Genomic DNA, 24,337 nt, shown 5'->3' with positions numbered 1-24,337 from the left:
CACGTAATCTGCATCGGGTGGTGGCAGGCAAATGAAAAACATTGAGCACTTAAGTACATCCTGCATAATTCACGCTCCTGTATAGAACTATATATAGAGGACCTCTGTTGTAGTCTGCACTTGCGATCACTGCTATTCCAACCAGGTGAGCTTGCGTTTATTCATGAAGTGCAAATGGGAGAAAGTGATTTGTTAATTTCCTCTACCATTGCACAGGCACACAGGAAAATAAAACACCGAATGGAATACCTGCACTGAAAACGAGGATTCAATTACGTTTCCCCTCAGCTCGCCAGGCGGCACACGAGGAATGTAGGTAGGTGACAAAGGGGTGGCACTGTTTCTCTCAGGTCGCTTGGCAATTAGCGCACCCTTGGTCACGGCTTCTGTGTTCTCGCTTCCCCGCCGCACTCATCTGATGAGGTCGGTGCGTCGGCCTTGTTTTCCACGTTGCTGTCCCCGTCTGAACAGCGCCGTTCTGATTGTAATTGCATTGCTGTGGGAAAGAATGAAAGCGAGCGCACAATAGGACATGTGGACGAACCCCTCGTACCCTTAGCTCTGTACTATACACTCGCTTCCAAGCGGTTTGCTTTTATTCTTGTCGATAACCCCCGCAAGCAGAAGAGGTCGCATCACGAGTCACATCAAACACTGAAACAGACTAAAGGAAAGGTCTGAAAGGGAGTTAGCGGGGCGAGAGTGTAGATGAGGGAGGGATAGTGAGAGTACGGGACCTATTGTCCACGAATCGGGAACACTTTGTCGTTCTTTTCAATCGACAGGGGCGGAAATAGTAATTTGGGCTGTTCAGCGGTGCCTATACTAAGGTATCTTGATAAGGAGGAGGAGGAAGAAGGAAGCAGGAAAAGGCAGGGCTCCTGTGTAGTATATACACGTCCTGACACCAAGCCCCACCAATAAATTGTATGCATACAAGTGATTTTCGGAACCCGCAGTTAGTTCGAAGTGTCCACGTCTATTGGATGCTAGCTGTACAGCCAAGACAGGCTCCTAGTGATGGTACCTAATTGGCATAGATCTAGCCACACCTATACCGAACAAACGAATTCACGTGCGCTTAAATTGGCTGTAGAGTTTTCGTGGCTTGGTAGTAAAGATTTATTTATTTGTTTGTTTCTCCTAAATAATGGTCTGGCAGTGACTCTTCGTCCTTTTCTCTTCTGCGCCGTTTGCTGGCCTTTGAGATATTTATGCGTTCTGCAGCTATGTCTCAATATTCTGTGCACCATATAAGGGTTCTTGTAACCGCAGGTATACAACTTGATTGGCGCCGCAGCAATATCTGTCATGGCAATATCTGCCATGCATATGCGACTGCTGTGAAACAAAGTAATTTTTTGCAGCAAAGCTGTTTAAGCCCTTCATTGCTCCGTGCGGTGTTGGTAAGAACTGCGCCTAGCTGTGATGTCACTGCGCGTTGCCTAGCAACCACCTGGCCCAGCTGCGCCTCTCTTCACCTAGCTCTGCCAACGCTGCGCATCACCGCGTCAAGCTGCTACGCCCGCACACCTGTTCTGTCTAGCCATGGCGTCACTTCAGTCAGCTAGCAACCAAGGGGCGTAGCTCCATACGTCGTGTAGTCAAGCCATAGTTTAGCACCTTTATTCCTGGCTGCGACGCACCTACTTCACCTGTCCCAGGTGTCAAGCGCCTTCTAGCATAGCAAGGTGATGGGAAAGAAAAGCCAAGGTGAAAACTGGCATGACGGTGGTAAGGACGGTATAGATTAAGGCCCAGCATCTTGTAGTATATTATCAACACGATAGCGTTAAATAAAATGTTTCGCAGAAATTGCAGCGTCGTTGTCAGCGTCATTCGTTGTGAGTGAAAAGTCATCTTGTAGGTGACCGATAGGTCAAGAGAAGTGCAAATAAAATATAAATAACAACAAAAAATTTCGGGTCTGAGAGAAGATCCGATCCGTGGCGTTTGCGTGGCAAGCTGAAGTTCTACCATACGGCCACGCTTTTGCCTGCAGTAATCTCGCTAGAATAACTTCGTCTGATTGGAAATGCAGTGAAAATAACATTCGTGCTTCACAAACACACGAGTTCTATATACCAGCTTTGCACTACAGCAGGTGATATCACAGTATTATTGCGTGGTACAAGCGTATATTGCCACCGGGCGTCAGAACTTGTGATTGTCAGAACGACTTCGTGCTTTAAGGCCCGCCATCCGTTACGAGAGGCACACACATTAGTGCCCCTATTCGTTTGGGAACACGTACACGGCGCATAGCAAGTTCGAAAGGATTTCATGCGCATGGTTCGTGCTTTAAAGCTTCCTAAACGGTTACACATAATGGAGCCATATGCGAAAACTCCACTACCACAAGCCACTTTCAACTTTATGAATTACATTGTAGTAACCCACAATTTAAACTTCTCGAATAACATCATACAATAAAAAAGTACAACAGTAACGGTATAAATGCGCACTAGTGGCCGGATATGGCCAACGCTTTGAACCCTTGAAGGCGAAGCTCAAGGGCCCCTTGAGTTTGGCGGTGAGAGCACAACATGGCGCCATCTGCCAGAATCTGTGACGTGTAAAACAAGATCACGTGCAAGGTTTTCGACATCTCTAGTGATTCGGACTGTTAAGTAGCCATGGTTTGTGTCGATTTGTAAGTGTTGAATAGGTTTGTATTAGCTGCGAAACAGTTTACAGCGTCTGCCAACAAAGGTTTTTAGTGAGTCATCGTGCAGTCGTGCATGTTCAATGGAGCGCCGCGCGCGAGCGTGAAGAGGAACTCCGCTAAGAGGGAAGTTATTATGAAATTCACCTTGTGATCTGTAACTCGAAGCATCCTCACATCTCGCGTGCATTTGTGTGCACTGAATCACGCATGATTGTGCTCACCTGCCTGTTGCCTTTGCATGGAAGGTGCACGGCTGAGAGATAATGTTTCCATTGGCTAGGACTGCCGCGTCCGTTTCACGGAAACACCCAGCCTAGTTTTCAGCCCGTAATCAAATAACTGAGTGCAGATCGTGCTTTAACAACGATTGTCAAGTCCGCGAGACTGTTCCTAAAGGTAGGCCTGAGCTCTTTTTGTTGCGATAACATTTGTTGATTTGTAGGTTGAACATACCACTATACGATCATGAGAGACACCGTAGTGGAGGGCTCCGGAAATTAAGACCACCGGAGGTGTTTTAACGTGCAACCAAATCTCAGCATACGGGCCTATACACCATTCTCGCCTTCATCGAAAGTGTAGCCGCCGCAGCTGAGTTTCGATCCCGTGACCTTCGATCCCGATCCCGTCGTCAGCAGCTGAGCACCTTAGCCACTACGATAACATTGCCGTTCCCAACAACCGTTGTTTTTACGGCTTGTCACTTTCACCGCAATTATTGCTGGACTATAACCTATGACAGACATAATTTAATAAGTGGAACTTCAGTCACGTATCTTTTTGTCTACCCAACCCGAGAGTTATGGTACAATGGAGAGTAGCGGTACAACGTCATCTAAAACATTCTCACTAAACTGCAGTTTGTATGTACTTCTATGAGACAGTGCCATCGTTTATACTGTTTGGGAAATACTGCTGGTTACGCCTGACGCGGGACACGGTTAGACTAAGAGGAGCTTCGCTCCTAAAAAGGAGGAGGAGGAAGAAAGTTTAAGCGGAAAGACAGGGAGGTTAGCCAGTTCTTAGACCGGCTGGCTACCCTGTGCTGGGGAAAGGGGTGAGGGGAATTCGTTCCCTTTTTTTTCGCTCCTAAAAAAAAAAAAACAGAACTGCAACCTTGGGGATGAAATGCAGCGGCATGCCTTTTGGCGTCAGAGGTCAGTCACCTGATGTCGTTTAACACGTCATGCTACGGCAGCGCCGGTCTCTCTTCTGGTGGCCTTCGAGGCCAACAGTATAGTACAGCAAGGGGGTCTAAAAAGGAAGTGAGGGTGAGGACGCAGGACGAGAAAGGGCAACGCATATAATTGCCCTGTAAGTACATAGGGGTGAGAAAAGGAATTGAGGGTGAGGAGGGGTGATGTGAAAGGGGGAGAGGGGGAGGGGAATATCATTAGCTTTGTTGTTCCCTATCTCTTCGCACCGCTAATGCGGAGCTGCCCCACAGTTTTCCCTCCACAAATTTTCTGTGCACTATGATCAGTTATACCAGTATCCTCGCAAATATGTGCTCGCCCCACGTAGGAAGGGATTCGTTCGGACACTCAAGAACTGGCCCAGTGACAATACAGTTAACCCGTTTATATATCCGTTAGTGCACACACTTGGACTTTCATCCTAGAAAGTGCAATTGAATGATTGCCAGGCTCGTAGTTGTATAGAACGGTCGAGAAGCAAGTCACATCAAAACTGCGATCGACAACGAGTTCATTCCGGCTATAAAATCCTGGCACACGCACCTTATCGAAGTCCTCCACATCTGGGTAGTTATCTTAGCGCGTCAGAGTAAAAGATTGCAGAACGTGGCGCAGCTTGATCAACTGAAGCGAATGACTCATTCATGTCTGGAAGCTAGCTCTCCAGCTACATGCTTGTCTTGAATGCCGACACGGCTGAGAACGCCTTCATCGGTTTATTTGAAAAAAAAAAGGCAAGAAAATGCGCTTACATTGAATTCCTTTTTTGCGCATAGCGCTGTGACTGCCATTGCATGGCTTGCCGCCAGCGTTCTGAGAAGCAATAAATCGCGGAAAGCCAGCTGTAAAAGGAATGCGATGGAGAAACGACGAACGGCTGAGCGTACGAATTAAGCAATAAATCGCCTGATATTGAGTCACATAAATGCGGAAAGATTGCGAACTGAAGGTTTCTTCGAATATTCAGGTGGGAAAAAAAGAGAGAAAATATAGCTGGCGAAGTAAATCAGATCTTTCGTATAGAGTGTGCTGCAGAGTTCTAAGAATTGAGAAACGCTCAAGGTGGTTGTTACGGTCACGTTCGCTCGTTCTGCTAGGCGTGAGATCATTCGGGTAACTGGGGCAAGGCTGTATGCTTGTGGGTAAATGAGGGGGACTGTTTAATTGACAACTGTAGAGGTTAGCCTGGCCTTGATGAGCTGTTCCTCTCTTTGTGTTGCACGTGCAGGCAAGGGCAACCTTTCTCGTTTTTCTTTTGTGCTTTCTGACAAAACTATCTGATAGGTCCTCGATAATTGCTCATTCTGAACCTTTTCGGAAATGGGTGACTCAAGGTGTTACAATATTGCAACTAAGAACCATCGATGTGCCGACAGAGAAAGAGCAGTGGTGGGCCGCATCTCAGCTTATGCGTCCGCTTTATTTCAATTTAAAAGACTTGATTATCACTAATTCGAATAGGGGAAATGCGTGCGAATAGGCCTTTGTGAATTGAATTGTCTGCAGATGGATCTATTGGTTAAAACGCAGGGGGTGGACCATTGAGTTCCTTGGTGAGTGTAAGTTAAGCACGATAAAATGCAGTTCACGGAGCAGTTACGAGTACACACGCACGCTCATAAAAATTGGAGCAAATGACTGAAGAAGACTGGTGCTGTACTGGCTGGTCTGTCGCTTTTGTTTTTTTTTTTCTTAGGTGGGCAGGGGGGGGGGGGGGCTATTCACATGATTAGGTAACACCAACTAGCCTGATCGTACACCTTGATTTTGCGATATAACCACCATTTACTCAAGAGGTTTCTTGTCGGAAGTGCATTTGTCAAAATGACTGTTGTTAATCCTTGAAGACAAGACCATAGGAATAGGCCGTGTACGTTTCCTTTGCTGCAGAAAAAGCAACAGACATACGTTTACTTCTGACGGCCGCTACTCGCGACGTGCTGCATTCAGTAATCCGCTTGCTATACTTCTCTTCGACTGGTAAACACCACGAGGTATGCCTCTGATGCAAGTTAGTTCCACGCGTCTATACGTTACCTTGTTTACCAGCCACTGAAATCTATAGTTTTCTCCTATATAATGATGTTGCATTCTAACCAGGGCCCCATATTCACAACGAACCACTGCGCTCGTTTTGATGATGAAAGGAAATGTCAGTCAATGAACACACTTTTATACAAGGTGACCAGCAATTAATCCTGTAAAAACGAGAATATTGGAGCATATCTGAAAGCACTGCACGGCTCTGCTTTATACTGAATTTTCATTCTTTCTGTGCTCCCGTACGTCTAGCATTAGCGACTTCATGAAACTGTCTGTATCTCCTATTCTATATTTCTTTTTTTTACCTATGCATATAGTAGCAGGTCAGAGACAAGGCTGCTCTTACTTTCAGTGAAGTGTTCTCTCTCGCTCTGTTCTTCGCTCTCAAGCACAACACCATTTAGAGTAAGTTTGAAGAATTGGGAAAACAGACGGCCAGTTATTGTTGTACAATAAAATAGGCCAAGTTAAATCTTGGCAGACGAGGATTTCAAAGTGCCAAGTCCTCAGATTTGCGTAAGCAGCTGGAGTCACGTGCTTCGTACTTTAGGTGCACATTACTACTTTTGTTTATTTGACTTTTTCACGCATATAGACACAACTGGACTATACAGTTTCAATTGATCTTTTTCACACTCATTCTATTCCTATATCCTTCACAAAGCAAAGTGGACCCATTACTGTAGAGGCTGCAGCTAGTTTAGACGCTGGATTCCCTTTCGTCACCAAGAAGTTTAAGTTTTGCACATCCGGGGTTTTAAAAGGCGCGAACCAGATCACGGGCAAAAGAGCCCGAAAAGGTGCACAGAAGAAATGAAATCGGTGTGTGGTGCTTTGAACCCCTGAAATGCGCCTGTGTGGGCTATTTCAAAACTCTCCTATTACCATCAGAATACCAGCGATATGCGTGCACCACGGAATAGCCGTCCAACTTTTCCCAAAGCAATTACAAACTGCAGTTCTTGAAATTAAAAAAAAGTAATTTCTAATTTCTTAGTCAGCGGAATGATCATTATTCTTTCGAAGTTGGCGAAACCTAGTCTAAACATTTGGATGCATCGCCTCAGCTCCGAGGCAGCAGCAGCAGCGACGTGAATTCTCTCTGCCACGCGTGATTCACTCAGCGAGTGACTCAACGCGCACAATGCATTCCACTAAATGTAAACCTGTCTCTTTTTTTCTTTACTATACGACCAGGAATGATGGCTATTCACAGCCGTGAAGCCTAAGGTGCGCAGACTACCACCGCAGCGCGTTTCCGACAATTCGAATTCTTCAAATTTCTTCACCACTTCCGAGACTATATATACCGTTACGAATTCTCCGCACCTCTAAAAATCAACCTCTCTTCGGTGCCACCATTTATTTTGCCGCGTTATCCGCGGATTCCAAACTCGCTAGCTCAGCCAAACCCGAGGACGCGCATGCAAGTAGAGATGCTTTGAGTTCTTCAATTCCAGAATGCGAAACAGGAACCGTGTTTTTTTTTCTTTCTGCACATAAGGCAACTCTCTTATTTGTCTTCTTTCTGCTGTGTAGATATCGCGGTGCGGAATGTCGCCCGCCCGTGCCGAGACGTTAGTCCTCGCTCTGACACTCACTTCAAGCTCATTTATCCATGCGCGATGCTCGGGCTGTGAAATGCCACGCGCTGCATTTTTAAAATGTTTACGACGCACGCCCACGTGTGTCCGCTGGCGGGGCACGTACAATAAATTTCGAAGTGTACGCGCCGCTTTTCCCGTCACTGTACGCGCGTTATCTTGCGTCTTAATTCCAGTTTTCAAGTTGATTTACATTGAGAAACTTCCTGCGAGGGAATCGTGCCGCCGCGGTACGTGCTGTTCACTGACAACGTGGGAAATAGCGTGAAAAATGTCCTGTCGTATCCCAAAACTTATATAGTTGGGGAATACAACTCTTCCAACTTCTGCTCTTTCATTTTATTACGGAAGACGTTATATGGACACATGGCGCACCTTTGTCGTCGGCGTCACGGTGAGATTCTGTATAAAGTATAAGGGCAATAAAATCGCCCGGTGCATTCTAGTGAGAGAGTGAAAGCGAAAGTGAAAGCTTACGAAAGTAAGCGACGATTAAGGCTTAAGTGGAGAAGAAACACACTGTCCGTCTTCCGTCATGCAAAAGGTCCACGTGGTAGCTCAGAAAAGGGTGGGGGGTGGGGAAGAAACGCCTGCATGGCAACGGTAGAAATCGTGCATTTTGAGGTTGGGCACACCCCATCTTGACAGGGTTCAGCAGACGAATCATACCACTGTCTATCCCTTTTTGCGACATCGTGCGGCCATATGATTGTCTTTAAGTGCTTGGGTACTTACCGATTAGGTAACGTCAATGGGCTTCTGAGGTGTATATTTGTTGACACGGATAGTGTCAAGAAGGATACAGTACAAACACTGCTTAACGTATAGTTTGCGGGCATTCAGTTTTTCGTTCGATAATCTTCCACAAAGGGGCGCTAAATGTTACATCTCGCACATGCGTCACCGCAAGGAAAGTGTACATCGCACAGCTTCAATGTCATATGTTCACGTGCAGCTCGCCAAAGGAGGTGCCAACGTCGCCATGTCCTGATACCACGTCATCGGCCAAAGATGGGGCATTGTTCGGCTTTTTTCTTTCTTTTTTTTTCGGGGCTGCCAAAGGATGCGGGCCGCCACGAACGGCTCGACAAAGGCCCGTGTGTGTGTGACCAAGTTCCACGCGACGCGACTTGAATAATGACGCTGGCCGCGTGGCGGTGAAAAATGCCTGCCTTCAACCAGCCTGGAGATGCGCAAGCAGTCGCGCCGGTCCCTTGCTGCCCTTCCAGTATTCCGACGGTGAAGCAAGCGCCCCGCGGTGGAGCGCACCAGCAAAATTGAATGTATAAGTTCCACATGGAAAATGTATGCGAAGCAAGAACTCAATCGCATCACAGCGTGGTATAGTGCAGATACGTGGCTTTCCAGGCACCCCATTTCTTCAACCACCCTGGCCTCCTTTTGTACGTATTTGTCTTCGTTGCTGCCTGGCTCCGAATGTCGTGGCTTGTCGGCTGCAAACTGCGTGAGCTCGATCAGCGTTGTAAAACGGAGGAACTCAGCCACGAAATTCACTTGAGAGGGAGACAGTTGACGTTCCATTAAGTAGCTAAGAATGAATAGTAGGCCTACCGTGGCTAGGATGACGTCCCGGACACCAGAAGACTAGTGGTGCCGTTTTCAGTTTATAAGCTATATAGAGGCCTTTATTTTTGTACCTGCGCGATCGTAAAGGGAAAAAGTGACAACCATATTGATGAAAGACGTTAAAAAAGATGAAAAATTGGTCGCGACATGGAAGGTTGTTGCGCCGATAACACGCATTTTTTTTTTTTTTGCAGGAAAGATGTCTATTTTATACGCTGTGTCGTAGTCGTTATTGTCGCCGTCGTCTTAGTAGTATTGATTGATTGATATGTGGGATTTGATGATTTGTGGGGTTTAACGTCCCAAAACCACCTTATGATTATGAGAGACGCTGTAGTGGAGGGCTCCGGAAATTTCGACCACCTGGGGTTCTTTAACGTGCACCGAAATCTGAGCACATGGGCTTACAACATTTCCGCCTCCATCCGAAATGCAGATTCCGCAGCCGGGATTCGAATTTGCAACCTGCGGGTCAGCAGCCGAGTACCTTAGCCTTTATAGACCACCACGGCGGGACCGTCTTAGTAGTGGGGGTAACCGTCGGGGTGCTACTACTGTAATAGTAGTGTGACAGTATAAGGCATCACGAAAGTCACATGACTATGAAAAAGGTCGTGAATAAAGAAACAAATGTAACGAAATGCTGCTGCTACGGCTGATGATGATAATAATCGTGATGACGCAATTGACCTCTCTAGCGAATAAGACAAACTCGCAAGCTTTCAGCTTCACTGTCAAATGGTTTTCACAGCTTGGAAGTCGCGTAATTATTTTTTTTTCATCATTCATTAGTGTTTGTCGCTGCCCCATTCTGTACTTTGCAATTTTGCCATTGATTTGCTTTCACCGGCACTCGTGCGTCTTTTAGGCTGAATGCCCACGCCGGTGATGGGACGCGACGCTTTCTTTAGCGACCAGCATGCCTGCAACTCAAGGGCCGCTGAATCGAAAGTTGGGCTAGCTGGATATACATGGTATAACTGTGAGTTCAAGCGCACGAATAAACGGAAAGGAAGAGAGGACAAGCGCTTGTCCTCTCTTCCTTTCTGTTTATTCGTGCGCTTGAACTGACAATTATACCATCAAGGGCCGCTGCCACGATAGGGCGTGGGGCTTGCCTCCGGTCTTCCATCAGCGTGCAACGCTTTTCTGATCATAATCATTTCGCCATTTCATAGAAATTAAATCTGGTAGGAAACTTCGTTCGAAACGTACACGAAAAAATGTACTCAACGAGCGGTTGAACACAATTACAATAAAACCTGGCACTAATTTTCAACTCAGTGTTGCCACATTTCAAAAAGAAAGACGGCATGAAAGAAAGAGGAAGAGAGAAGTGATGGATATAGAGGCATCATATGTAGCTGCTCTGGTTGACTGTCGCGTGTGAGAAGTACAAGGAATGTGATCAACAGAAACGGAGAGGAGGAAGATAGAGTGAGAGACAGAGACTAGAAATCGCTCTTCAATCATTCGTTAATAGGCATTTCATAAACAGGTGAAAATGCGTTTGAATATGTAATAGTAACTTTGACGCTATCGCCACACGACCCGTGGAAAGTTTCTCTGCAGCAGCTGAGCTAGGAAAGTCTTGCAGCTAGGATAACTTACGAATTCCGTTAAGACGACTTAACGACCACGAGACTACACGACCGCTTGTGAAAGAGCAGCCTGAGAACGTGCTGTGTAGTCTCGAGCTGACTATACATCCTTCTCTCTCTTACTTCTCTTCTTTTCTATTTCCTTTCTATTATTCCCCTTCCCCCCCCCCCCGCCAAATGTAGGGTAGCCAACCGAGCCAAGCTTGGTTAACCTCCCTGCCTGTCCTGTCTATTTATATATATCTCTCTCTTTGCCGATTCATGATGGCATTGTGATGTCATGCGCATAATGTTTTTTTTTTTGTATCACTCGCCACCGATGCAAGACGGTGACACTGGTGGTCAAATTTTGCGTTTGGTGAGACATCTAAGGCTTTCACCTAAGGATGGTATATTTATTCTTCGGATATAAAACAGGCAAGCTCCACAGAGCGCTCAAGACGTTGTTTCTCAACGGGCTTCACATTACGATGTTGACGGACTTTGCGCATACTTTAGAACAAATTAATAAGTTCGCACAGACTGCGTAACAATATTTTCCGCTGGCTGAGTCTTCCAACGAAAACTGTAGGGAATTCGAAGCATAATTCTACGACGTGATAAATGTTTTTATTGAGTTCAGCTGTGCCCTTGAGATGAATAGGCTTTCAAATTTATGTTTCGTCTACATGAAAAATGTGAGCTGTATCTAAAAAAAAAACTAACTGTAGTGATGTAAGGTAGGACATACAAATTGCCAAAACAAACTGTGATAATGAAGAAATATGCACAACAGCACTAGAAATTAAAGAGAAATCTGCACCAAAATTACAAAATTTAATCGCAATACACCGGTGCTGTTCTAATGTTGATTATCTGGAAGCTAACGATGGCCATTCTTAACTATGCGTTGTTAGAAGAACGTTATACGCCTAACACTATGGTTCTGTTTCACCGCATTATATGCCTGGCATGCCACGAATGTTTTATCCAAGAAAATTTGCCGCTATTTTCTTCCCCAGCCGCGAGCACCTTGAGCGTCAGTGGCTCTCCACAACAGTGAGCATATTGCTAGGGTTTTAAAAGTATATTTTTTTCACACCACGTGGAGGCACAATTTTTCAGCGGGGTCGCTCGCCCCGCTGAAAGGCTTGCCATTCTGTCGCTCTCTGGGTGACGTTAAAGCCGTGCATCGAACGTTCGTCACGGATGGCGCACTTCCTGCACTTGAACCGTAACTAAACGCTTTCCTCTGCACTGCCTGTGTGCACGCTTCAGCTGCATATTTCTTTCTCTATATTTCTTTCTTTAAGGTAAGCTAACGCGCGGAGTGACATTGGCTGGGGCTAGAAGACTATATAAACTAAAAGCTTGAGGTCGCAAGCCCATAAATACAGTTGGCTGGCGACCTTAAGGGGAAGTAATAACATCCTGAAACGACGACTCTGGATAACAGCGTTGATGGTCACGAATGACGGCGCATTTTCGCTAACCGGAAGGGCCCTCCATGCGCATGCAGTACTGAGAAGCATCCACCGAGCACAAAAAAGAAGCAAATAGTGCAAGATAAAAAATTTGACGTTATAGTGGCAAAAAAAAAACAAAGATAAAAAAGAAGAAGCTATCACAATGGGGAACTTGGTTAGGAAGAGCCACAAGTATGCCTCATAGATTTTCCTCTCTCTTTCTCTGTTCTTTCCTTTTGTTTGTTTTTGTAATGCAAGCAATTTACATGGGAGTAAACATGACAGCACGGACGGATGAGGCTCTTGTGAGTATTAGTGCAAACTACAGGGCCCCTTTTGCATTTGCCTGAGACTGCTCGTATTCAAAAACAGTCTTTTTCTGGTTCTCAGTGGATATGTATAGATCCTTCCCCGCCCATATCCGAAAGCTTTTGCACTTCACCTGTTCTTTCACTGCCTCCTTGATCAGCCCACAGTTGGGCAAGCGACGATGCGATGTGATGAGGTCATCATATAATGTTCCGTCATTTTACTCGTAGGAATGACGTCATATTGAGTGTAAAGCTCTCTTCTCTATCAGTGACGTCATGATGACGTCATACGGTCAAATCACCACGTGATAAGTTTTTTACATCACAAGTGTGAGGCATCTGGGAGTTTGCCTTAATAGACACGTATTTCAATGTAATGCGTAATGTTAACATCTATGGCATCCAATATTAGCTATTGATAAAGATATATACATCTTGCCTGCAGGGAGGAATGAGTCTTTTCGAAATTCCCTTTTTTTTTTTAGTTCGAAGCACTTAAATTACGAGGTAAAATGTCCGCCACACTTAAAAGGACACGTACGTCGTGTCGTTGCCTAGCAATAACCAATCCACAGCCTGTTGTGTTTCACTCCGCCTCCTCACGCATGCGCAGAGGAGCAGCCATCGGAAATCCACGTCCGCTGAAGCGACGGAAGGCTCACGCTTCTACCAAATAGGAGATTGAATATACGCACAAGGGTTGAACCTTTGTTTTTGGTACCGAAGCTTGGACATTCTTGCATGGTCCGTGACAGGCTGTGGCTCTACTCTACTCTTCATAGGCCAAGGAAAGACGTACTATCAGCCAAGAAGGCCATGTTCAGCTTATAAGATCTTTCTGTTTTGCTGTTACATAAGCTTTACATGACTAGTGGGTTCTTTATTTCTTAAGCCTTACATGGCAGTTGGTTTTCACCGCAGGATATTGTCACGCAGCAAAGGACGACACAGTTGTCTATAAGGAAAACAAGTTTATTGGAGCGAACCTGTGCTCCCCTAACAACTGAAAGAATACACAGGCGGCGAAGCAGCGGCCGGCAAAACGACGGGCACGCTAGTGAGCGTCGGCGAGCGAATGACGCGGGAATTTATATCCCTCGGTGCGAGGGTTTCTCGAATAGTCGAATTGTATCGAGAACGCCGTGATAGCGTTTGTTAGAAACGCTGTTCGTTCGAACAGCGTTTCTAACAGACAACGCTTGAAGCGTTGTTTCTATCGAACAACGCCTGAAGCGTTGTTCGATAGCGTTTGTTCGAAACGCTGTGGTAGCGTTTGTTCGAAACGCTGTAAAAACGGCGATAGCACAGGCCGGCGCAGCCAGGCCGAAAAAACAAAACACAAATAAACAAACCCAATGCATGGTTCGCGGCATTACCCCCCCTCTAAGAGTGCATCGACCCGATGCTAACATAACGGAAATTAAAAGTTCGTCATCGTCCGTAGAAAGGTTTTAAGCGAACCACATGGACGACTTCGGGCTGCGTGCGTCGTCGTGATGTACGGGAGTCCCCATCGGGGATCACTTCGTACGTTAGTTCGCCAACACGTCGTAGAATCTGGTAGGGTCCGAAATAGCGTCGTAGAAGTTTCTCACTGAGTCCACGTCGTCGAATGGGAGTCCAAACCCACACACGATCTCCAGGATGGTACTCGGCGTCTCGGCGTCGGAGATTGTAGCGTCCGGCATCCACCAGTTGCTGGGCCGTTATACGAGCTCGAGCGAGCTGGCGGGCCTCCTCCGCACGTTGGAGGTATCCTTGGACGTCGGCGTTGAGGTCGTCGTCTTCTACGTGCGGAAGCATGGCGTCAAGCATCGTAGTCGAACAGTGTCAACACAGTAGCTCGAACAGTAGCTCGAACAGTGTCATCTGCGTGATTTTTTGAATAGCCGTGTTGTACGCAAACGTGACGTACGGGAGGACTTCGTCCCACGTCTTATGTTCAACGTCGACGTACATAGACAGCATATCCGCGATTGTCTTATTGAGCCGTTCCGTTAGCCCGTTCGTTTGGGGGTGGTACGCCGTCGTTCTTCGGTGATCTGTGTTGCTGTAGCGTAAGATTCCTTGCATGAGCTCCGCAGTGAAGGTCGTTCCGCGGTCCGTGATTAGGACCTCAGGGGCTCCATGTCGCAGCACAATTTGGTTAATAAAGAACTTTGCAACTTCTTGTGCAGTTCCCCTAGGAAGAGCGGTGGTCTCTGCGTAGCGCGTCATGTAGTCTGTCGCTACGACAACCCATTTGTTCGCGGATCGGGATGTAGGGAACGGGCCCAGAAGGTCCATTCCGATCTGTTGGAAGGGCCTCGTTGGGACGGCGATCGGCTGCAGAAGTCCGGCTGGTCTCGTCAGTGGTGTTTTTCGTCGCTGGCAGTCACGGCAGCTCCGGACGTAGTGGGTGACATCGGATGTAAGGCGGGGCCAGAAGTATTTCGCCTTGATTTTTGTAATCGTGCGAGCTGTTCCGAGATGTCCGGAAGACGGGTCGTCGTGGCACGCTTCCAAAATTTCGTCACGAAGGTCTGCGGGGATGACAAGTAGATAATTCGTTCTCGTTCCGGGGTTGAAATTCTTCTTCACTAGGATGGAGTTTTTGAGGCTGAATGCTGGTAAGTTGCGCTTGAACGCCCTAGGCACGGCGATGTTGCGTCCTTCGAGGTAGTCGATCATGGCGTGTAGGTCAGGGTCGGCACGCTGCTGGGCGGCTAGGTCGCTCTCTGTCACGACTCCGAAGAACGCGCTGTCTTCATCGGAGTCCTGTGGTGGTGGGTCGACGGGAGCGCGGGACAGGCAGTCGACGTCGGAGTGTTTCCTGCCGGATTTGTAGAATATTGTAATGTCAAACTCTTGCAGGCGCAAGCTCCACCGCCCAAGACAGCCAGAGGGGTCCTTCAAATTGGCGAGCCAACACAGCGCATGATGGTCTGTCACAACCTTAAACGGTCTACCATAGACGTATGGGCGAAATTTTGAAATGGCCTATATGATAGCCAGGCACTCTTTCTCGGAGGTAGAGTAGTTTCTCTCCTCCTTCGACAGACCACGGCTTGCATAGGCGATTACCTTTTCGTAACCGCTTTGCTTTTGGACGAGGACGGCACCCAAACCGATATCACTGGCGTCCGTGTGCATTTCCGTTTCGGCGTTTTCGTCGAAATGAGCGAGCACGGGCGGGTTTTGCAGGCATTGTTGCAGCTCGCAGATTGCCTTTTTTTGGTCGTTTTCCCAGCTGAAAGGGGTGCTTTCTTTCGTCAGGCGCGTGAGTGGCTCTGCGATGCGTGCGAAGTTTGCGACGAAGCGCCGGTAGTATGCGCACAGTCCGAGAAACCTTCGCACACCCTTCTTATCTTTCGGCCTTGGGAAGTTTGCAATGGCTGATGTTTTTGCCAGGCCAGGTAGGACTCCCGCGGCGTTCACGACGTGACCCAAGAACTTGAGTTCCTCGTACGCGAAACGGCACTTCTCAGGCTTCAGCGTAACCCCGACGTACGAATGGCCTCGAGTACAGATTCCAACCTTGTGAGGTGTTCATCGAAAGTCCGGGCGAATACGACAACGTCGTCGAGGTATACAAGGCAAGTGTGCCACTTCAGGCCTGCTAGCACAGTGTCCATGACACTCTGAAACCTTGCGGGCGCTGTGCACAGCCCAAACGGCATCACCTTGAACTCGTATAGACCGCCCGGGGTTATAAATGCAGTTTTCTCTCGGTCTCTCTCGTCCACTTCAATTTGCCAGTAGCCGGTCTTCAGATCCATGGATGAGAAGTACTTGGCGTGGCAGGGGTGGTCGAGGGCGTCGTCGATTCGTGGCAGGGGGTACACGTCCTTTTTGGTGATTTTGTTTAGTCTCCGGTAGTCAACGCAGAATCTTAAAGTGCCATCTTTTTTTTTTTGCGAGTACAACCGGCGCAGCCCACGGACTTTTTGATGGCTGTATTATGTCGTCGCTGAGCATGTCATCAACTTGAGTCCGGATGGCTTCGCGCTCGTGTGAAGAAAGGCGGTACGGTGACTGTCTGGTAGGTCGGGCTCCATTTTCGGTTATTATCCGGTGCTTCGCCAAAGGTGTCTGACGTAACTTCGAGTTCGAGGAAAAACACTCGCTGTAGCGACGGAGCAACTCCAGTAATCTGTCCCGATTTTCTTGCGACAGCGCCGGGTTCACGTCGAAAGGATGTGGCAGCCTGGAAGCATCTGCGCGTGCGCGTTCAAAGGTGGCGACCGCAATCACTTGACTCGCTTCTTGCGTTTCTTCGAGGAACGCAATTGCAGCGCCCTTGTTTAGATACTGGTACTCCTCGGTGAAATTGGTGACCAAAACGTGGGATCTGCGTTGCTTAAACCGCGCAATGCCTCTTGCGACAGACACACCGCGGTCTAGAAGCAACCTTTGGTCAGTCTCCACGATAGCGTCGACGTCAGGAGCAGCACCTTCACAATAGACGGCGATCATCAAGCTTGCGCGGGGTGGCAGGGTGACGTGATTGTCGGCGATCCTTACAGCAGCACGGTGTCCGAGGTTCGGCTGCGGCGTCGTGGAGTGATCGGAAGAAAACGTTATCGACCTGGTCTGCAGATCAATTATTGCGCCATTGTCCGTCAAAAGTCCATTCCGAGAATTACGTCGCGGGAGCAGTTAGGCAAAATGACGAACTCCGAAAGGTACGTAGTGCCGTCTATGGTGACGCGCGATGTGCACATTCCACTTGGGGTAAAGGTGGCCTCCTGCTGTGCGTATGTGCGGACCGCCCCAATTGGTCGTAACTTTCTTTAGCTTGGACGCGAATGACCCGCTCATGACCGAGTAGTCGGCTCCCGTGTCGATGAGGGCGATTACGTCAAGGCCGTCGATGGACAACTGGACGTCGGATGCCGCTTTCTTCGAATTTCGGGTGCGTCGGGGCGTCGTATCGCGGCTTGCGCGTGTTGATGGTCAGGCACTATGCGTCGTCATCGTCGTCTTCTGAGCAGCAGGCTTCGTCATTTCGGGTACGCGTCGCGGAGCGTAGCTGTCGTCATTTTCGGGGGTCTCGTCAGGGTGTCGTCGGGTCGTCGGGATGAGGGCATGTCGTGAATCACGGTCTTGGGTCGTTGGAGGGTTTCCGTTTTCTCGCCGTTGTGCAACTTCACCTCTAGAAGTTGCTGCTTTTAGTTTCCCTCTCGTGGGCTGGGGGTTCTTCCACGGGCGAAGTCAGCATTGCTGCGACGATTGGGCGATTGGTGCGGGTAGGGCGACGGCGAACGGTTGAAACGGGATGGTCCACGGCTGGTGTTCGACAGGTATTCTTCGATCTCAAATGGGCGCTGGCCGACTCGCGGGTGGGGTGCGTCGACGGAGAACCCACGCAAACCCAGCCTCTTGTACGGGCAGCGGCGGTAGACGTGGTCGGCCTCTCCGCACTGGTAGCACAGCGGACGATTATCTGGCGTTCGCCACACTTCGGTCTTCCTGAGCGCCTGGTTTCGGGTTACAGGGGGTCGGGCGGGCGAAATTGGGCGGCGGTACGGCGGGGCCTCTTGATAACGGGTTGGGACGGGTCGGGGTCGACGAGCAGCAGCGGAGTAGGTCTTTGCTTGTGGTTCACAAGATGTTTCCGACGGCGTGGAATTCCCCAGTGCTTGCTGAACCTCCTCGCGGACGACGTCAGTGAGGGAGGCGACTTGGGGCTGCGGCGTTGCTGGGAACAATTTCCTCAGTTCCTCGCGAACGACGGCGCGGATGGTCTCCCGCAAGTCTTCCGTCGCCAATCCAGGGGCGTTTACCGGGTTCACCGAAAGGGTGTTGAGTGGTCTATCGTATTGCCGCGAACGCATATCCAAGGTCCTCTCGATCATCGAAGCCTCGGTGACGAACTCAGCGACGGTCTTAGGGGGGTTGCGGATGAGTCCAGCGAAGAGCTCTTGTTTAACTCCCCGCATCAGAAAGCGCACCTTCTTCTCTTCTGCCATTTCGGGGTCAGCTCTCCGGAACAGCATCTTCATCCCCTCAGCGAACAGTACAACACCTTCGTTAGGGTGTTGCATTCGCGTCTCCAACAAAAGGGCGGCTCGTGCTTTCCGCACAACCGTAGTGAATGTTTTGAGGAATTCGCTCTTAAAGACAGTCCAGTCGGTTAGGGAGCCTTCATGGTTCTCAAACCACGTTCGAGCTGCATCCTCCAAATAGAAGAAGACATGACGAAACGTTTCTTCGTCATCCCACCTGTTAAAGATGCGGACGCGCTCCAGCTTCTCCAGCCACTCTTTCGGGTCTTCACCAGGAGATCCTCGGAATGATGGGGGCTCACGAGGTTGTTGCAGAACGACGGTAGGGTTGGTAGCGCTGGTCATGGTGCCTGCGTTGATGATCGTGGTTTTTACGTCTTCTTTCCTTTTTTTATCCGGGAGCAGTCCAAACTCTGGCTGAAGGCCTCGCTGTCGGCGGCTGACACGAGTTGGGCGGGCTTGTCGTTTTGGGCTTGCTTGTCGGCTTGGCAATGGCTTAGGGTTCATGTACCCCGCACCTCCACCAGATGTCACGCAGCAAAGGACGACACAGTTGTCTATAAAGAAAACAAGTTTATTGGAGCGAGACCTGTGCTCCCCTAACAACTGAAAGAATACACAGGCGGCGAAGCAGCGGCCGGCAAAACGACGGGCACGCTAGTTAGCGTCGGCGAGCGAGCGAATGACGCGGCATCGGCTGTGCGGGAATTTATATCCCTCGGCGCGAGGGTTTCTCGAATAGTCGAATTGTATCGAGAACGTCGTGATAGCGTTTGTTAGAAACGCTGTTCGTTCGAACAGCGTTTCTAACAAACAACGCTCAAAGCGTTGTTTCTATCGAACTACGCCTGAAGCGTTGTTCGATAGCGTTTGTTCAAAACGCTGTGGTAGCGTTTGTTTGAAACGCTGTGAAAACGGCGATAGCACAGGCCGGTGCAGCCAGGCTGAAAAAAACAAAACACAAATAAACAAACCCAATGCATGGTTCGCGGCAATATTTTAGAGTGCGACGTGTTAGCTACTGTTGCGAAGCGCGCCTCCGACGACTTTACGAAGGGCGCCACGAATCTCGCCGTTGCCACCACTGTTACGAAAGATGGCGACGCCCAACACGGTCCCGAAGACGCCACTACTCCTATCTCCGCCGGGAAGGTCACCAGTCGTTTGGTAGCGTAGGTTTCTCAGCTCGCGATTGCTTCTGCGCAGAGCTGATAGACGAGTGGACGAGACGACGGTGAGTTAAACAAGGTTTATGTACAGCAAATATACAGAGGCGTTACAATTTCGGCACTGGGACCGACAGCTTAGAGACCCGAAGAGCCGAGCTTTCCTCCCTAACACATAGGTCTGCTGCTCGCGACGCGCCGCAGGGCTTCTTTTATATGCACCGGGTGGATTCTTTGAGCAACCAAATGTCCAACCAGAAGCGCCGCTGGTCGTGAGGTCAGAATCCTGCAATGGGGTCGCCGCTGGGCCGCGTCATTCTCATCAAATCTGGAGCCGCTGCGCTGCACGTGGCTGCACCCAAGGACGAGTGACATCGCCACGCATTGCGTCAGACTCGCGAGACAGGAAGGCGCCGATTGCTTGCTCGACGGGCTCGCTGGCTGAGGTGACTCACTGTGCGTGCGTGGCAGAGAGGCACTGCCGCGTGATGACGCCGTTGAGTTGTTCGCGTCAGGTGGGCTCGCGGGCTGGCCTTGACACAGATTGCCTTTTTCAGAGGCATGGGCGTTCGCTGTGGACTCGCAGGCATAACAATACGGACAGAGAAAGGGCACAGCGCTGAACCCACACCTGAAATTTCTACGATGAACATCCACCAACTTGACCAACTCGCGATCCCGCTTTTTCTTTTCTTTCTCGTTGTTTTCACTTCTTTCCCGTGCGTAGTGTAAGTTTTAAAACGGTAGACACGCCTGGCTTCTTTGATGATGTAGTTGAGTTACATACATGCTTGAAAATGGTGTTACAGACAAGCATGATTGAAAAGCCATTTGTGCGTTATGCGTCAGTATATTCCCTGTTACGGGCTTTGTGAGAATTTTATTTATTTTACGTGACTGGTCTTGACGCTTGTTCTGACTATGCGAATTAACCTGCAGTGGACATTGTAACCTCTGTTTTTGTAATCATTGTGGCCCTCATTTTGCAAACTTGTGGAAAGGGGCAGGCTGGTGCCAGGGAGACGTGCAAACAGCATATATGTTAAGAAACGCGAAGAAAAATGAGTCATGCGTGTGTTCTTAACGCTGTTCTCAAGCTTGAACCGTAAAGTATTCGTAAACAAGATGGCTGTCAATTTCGGAGCATATTGAAATAAAAACGAGTGTCAAAGCCCTCTTAATGAGCTTACCTGGTGTGACCGTCATGGGCGTATACCGAAGCACATACATGACTGAACGAAAGATTATGGCAATTTGTTTGTTTGTTTCCCTGGGATGATGGCTCATACCCACTCAGGGGAATCGGCCAAGAAAGTGTAGTGCAGTTTTTCTGTGATCACTTTAACTATGTGTAATGAATTGGTATTATAATAAGACTAATGTAAAAAAACAACATAAAAAGAGCAAACGAAAAAAAAGTCAAGTTGAGCAATTTTGAGATTTTAGGTGTTATGATTACCACTCAGCTGTGTTTACTTCACTCTGCCCTGGGGAGTAATAAATAATAATTTTTTGATTGAAGATCACAAAGGTATACGCTTGGGTGCCTGAATATAATAGCAAACGGCATTGGAAGCATCTCTGTGGCAATGTCCCAAAACTGAGGCACCAAAGCTTAGCGCCGTTTCCGCCGTCAATCTAACGCCTAATTTAGAAATGACATAACTAGTAACCTTTTTCGAGGTATAGCGTAGCGGCGAGAATACAAAAAATAATGATCTAGTGATTCCATTTCTCCGCAGAAAGCGCAGAGGGGTGATGCTGTCTGACCAGCTCTATGTAGATACAGGTTAAGGGGGGGGGGGGGACGCGACATCGAATTTAGTAATTAAGACTTCGAGTTTTCTGGACTGGCTCCAGTGGGGTTGCCATAGAAACATGAGGTGGTTATATTCTGTCCATGTCTACTCGCTGTATCATTGTGTTGAAGCGTTATTGTCGTCTTCGTTGGACCAAGAACCCAGAAAGCTAAGGCTTACTCAAACGAAGATTGCTATGACTCAAACATTTCAGGGGCGCAGTCGTACGAAAAAAAAAAAAAGGGAAGACCCTTAAGTTTTGCCTTTAAGAGTTGAACGCGATAGCGAAATCCGCCCCGACCGCTAAGTGCATACTTATAAATAGGTTTTGTTACATAAACACACACACGCAAACACACACACACACAAGCACACAGTAGATTGTACAAGCGCGCGCGCGCGATTGGTACATACAGGTTTTTTATCTAAAGCAAGAGTTGCATGGCCTCCAAGATACACGCCGCGCGCTCGCCACCTCGGATGCCATAAAGAGTCTGACAATGCCTCACAGATGGCAGCACATTATCTAGCGTTTGCTGTTTGCTTGATCGACGTCTCTGGAAAGGCATGATATGTTTTCCGCTAGGTGGACATAGTTGTCTATTTTTAGAGCTGTTAGAAAGTTCCCGTGTGTTTTTAGCGGTGATGGCTGCACTATCTCGGCTTTTTCCGACATAGTTTGAGGCTTCTCAAATGCGCCTACAAATCGCCGAATGGGCTCGTTTTCGTCGTTACACCTGTCGAAGGAAATGTGTTAAAAGGGCCCTGAAACACTTTTTCAAGTTACCATGGAATGAATTCACTAGAATAGCTAATTGCCTCACGAATTTAACGCCGCAAAAATTCTAAGAATCCGTCCAGTTCGAGTGGAGTAACAAAGGTTTGTCACATGCTGACATTGCATTCTCTCTTCTCTTGTCCCGATAAAAGCGCTGGAAGCAAAGCAGGGAGTGGTGGCAGGGGCAAAGAAACTACGTCACCTACGCCTCGGGACCTTGAACACTTTTTTCTTTATTCTCTTCGATTGCATGGATTTATCAGAGTGATTACGCGCTCACGCATCGACAAGTAGCGGCCTCTCACGGTGATCTATGTAACGAGCTTTTTTGCTCACGGACGATTTTTCGCTCACAACCGACAGTGCCGACGCCGACGGCGGAAACACAGCATATTCATGGAGTGAATGAGGATGAGTGGGGCGAAGCGTTTATCCGTGTGTCCATCCGTCCGTGCGTCTGGATGGGCGGACGGTTGAACAGAGGCACGGACCGACTTGTGAACGCATGGACAGACGCACGAATCGACGGGCGAACAGAAGCACGGACGCACAGAAGGACAGAGAGACGGACGCACGGATGGACTCATGGATGAATGAACGAATGGAAGCACGCATGGAAGCACGGACGGACGGAAGCAGGGAAGGATGGACGGAAGCATGCACGGATAGACAGAAAGATGGACACATGAACGGCTTGGTGGATGCACGGACGGTTGGGTACATGGGCGGATGGACGGATGCTTCGCCCCACTCATCATCATTGCTACCAGGATATGATGTGAAAATCGCTAACGCCATCTTGTCATATTATTCCCAAGGACATATAGACACAACGTCATCGATTGAGCAAGTCATAATTCCACTCGAAGCCGAAAAGGACTAAATTGGGGTATGGCATTGGTCCTTTAGGCGACTAAATGTCCTGCCGCAGATTTTGAACCATTTTTGGACTAACTGCAGGAGCAACTGCAAGGGTTCAACTGTTACCCCCTAGCACTTACTCCACTTTGTTTAAATGTTGGTCCAAGTAGAATGCTCCAGTGGGACTAACATTTGTGCCGTCTGGATGAATGGCAAGAAAACATGGCGACCCTGCACTTGTGGAGTATATTTTATGTTTATTCTAATTTAATCCGCACTGAAGAGCGCTGTATAATGGTCATGCAACACACATATACATATATACATGCGCACTATTATTTCAAAGTAAAACACCGCAAACACTGACCGCCCGCACTACACTATACAAAGAATGAGCTATCGGATATATATAGCACAGTACTTTGACCTCCCATGTAGTGCCAGAAGGCGACATTTACTCGGCTTAAAAAAAAACAATGAACATTGACACCGCAACGTGAAAGTTTACATGGGATAATTCGTAACATCGAGGCGCACCGATCTTTTAATATCGATCCATCTAATCTTCAAGATCCCTCCAGTCAAAGAATACGCATTATCTGCTGGCATTCGATCATGTCGGCTGAACCAGCGTTCGCAGTGCTTGTGCACGAGTCCGCAAACACAATCATAACAGCGGCGCTCATGCAGGAAAGCCGGCGAAGCAGCCAGGTGCCCCGCCGATGTATACCGTGTCGGCTTGCCGACGGCGTCGCTAGGCGTACGAGGAGTACGGCTAAACGACAACCGGCGATCGCAACATGCGGCTCGCGCGAAATTTTCGTCATCGTTATTTTATAGTCCCAAATGAACAATCGGTAGGTGCCCAATGTTCACGGTGTCTTGCGGAGTGATGTGAATATCTGTATACTTACAGCGACGAGATTGTTCGCAGGCACGGTTCTTTCATCGTGCTGGTAAGTCGCCTTTTGTGCATCGCCGGCCGCACGATTAGTCGTATCCGCGATCGCCTTCACGCTTGATGTTTGACAACGATTGTCGCATGGAAAAAAAGACATAAGTTTATCTGAGCTTTACCGCAGGAGATATTGTATACGACGTTTCCTTTGCGTGTGCCGGCAATGCATTCACACCAGCAGCCAGCTTGATTCCGTTGACATACGAAGCCTACTTTTTCTATACATCGCTTAGAAGTTGGTGCCAGTGACTGTTGCGGATACAAGACCGCTGACGAACAGCTTACATTTATTAGCGCTGTCAGTGTTCTTCGTAGTTCCAATTCAGCACATTG

The sequence above is a fragment of the Rhipicephalus microplus genome, chromosome 2 (genome assembly GCF_043290135.1).
Source record: "Rhipicephalus microplus isolate Deutch F79 chromosome 2, USDA_Rmic, whole genome shotgun sequence".
Lineage (NCBI taxonomy): Eukaryota > Metazoa > Arthropoda > Arachnida > Ixodida > Ixodidae > Rhipicephalus > Rhipicephalus microplus.
The sequence above is the reverse complement of the archived record's forward strand: the minus strand, read 5'-3'. Positions refer to the sequence as shown.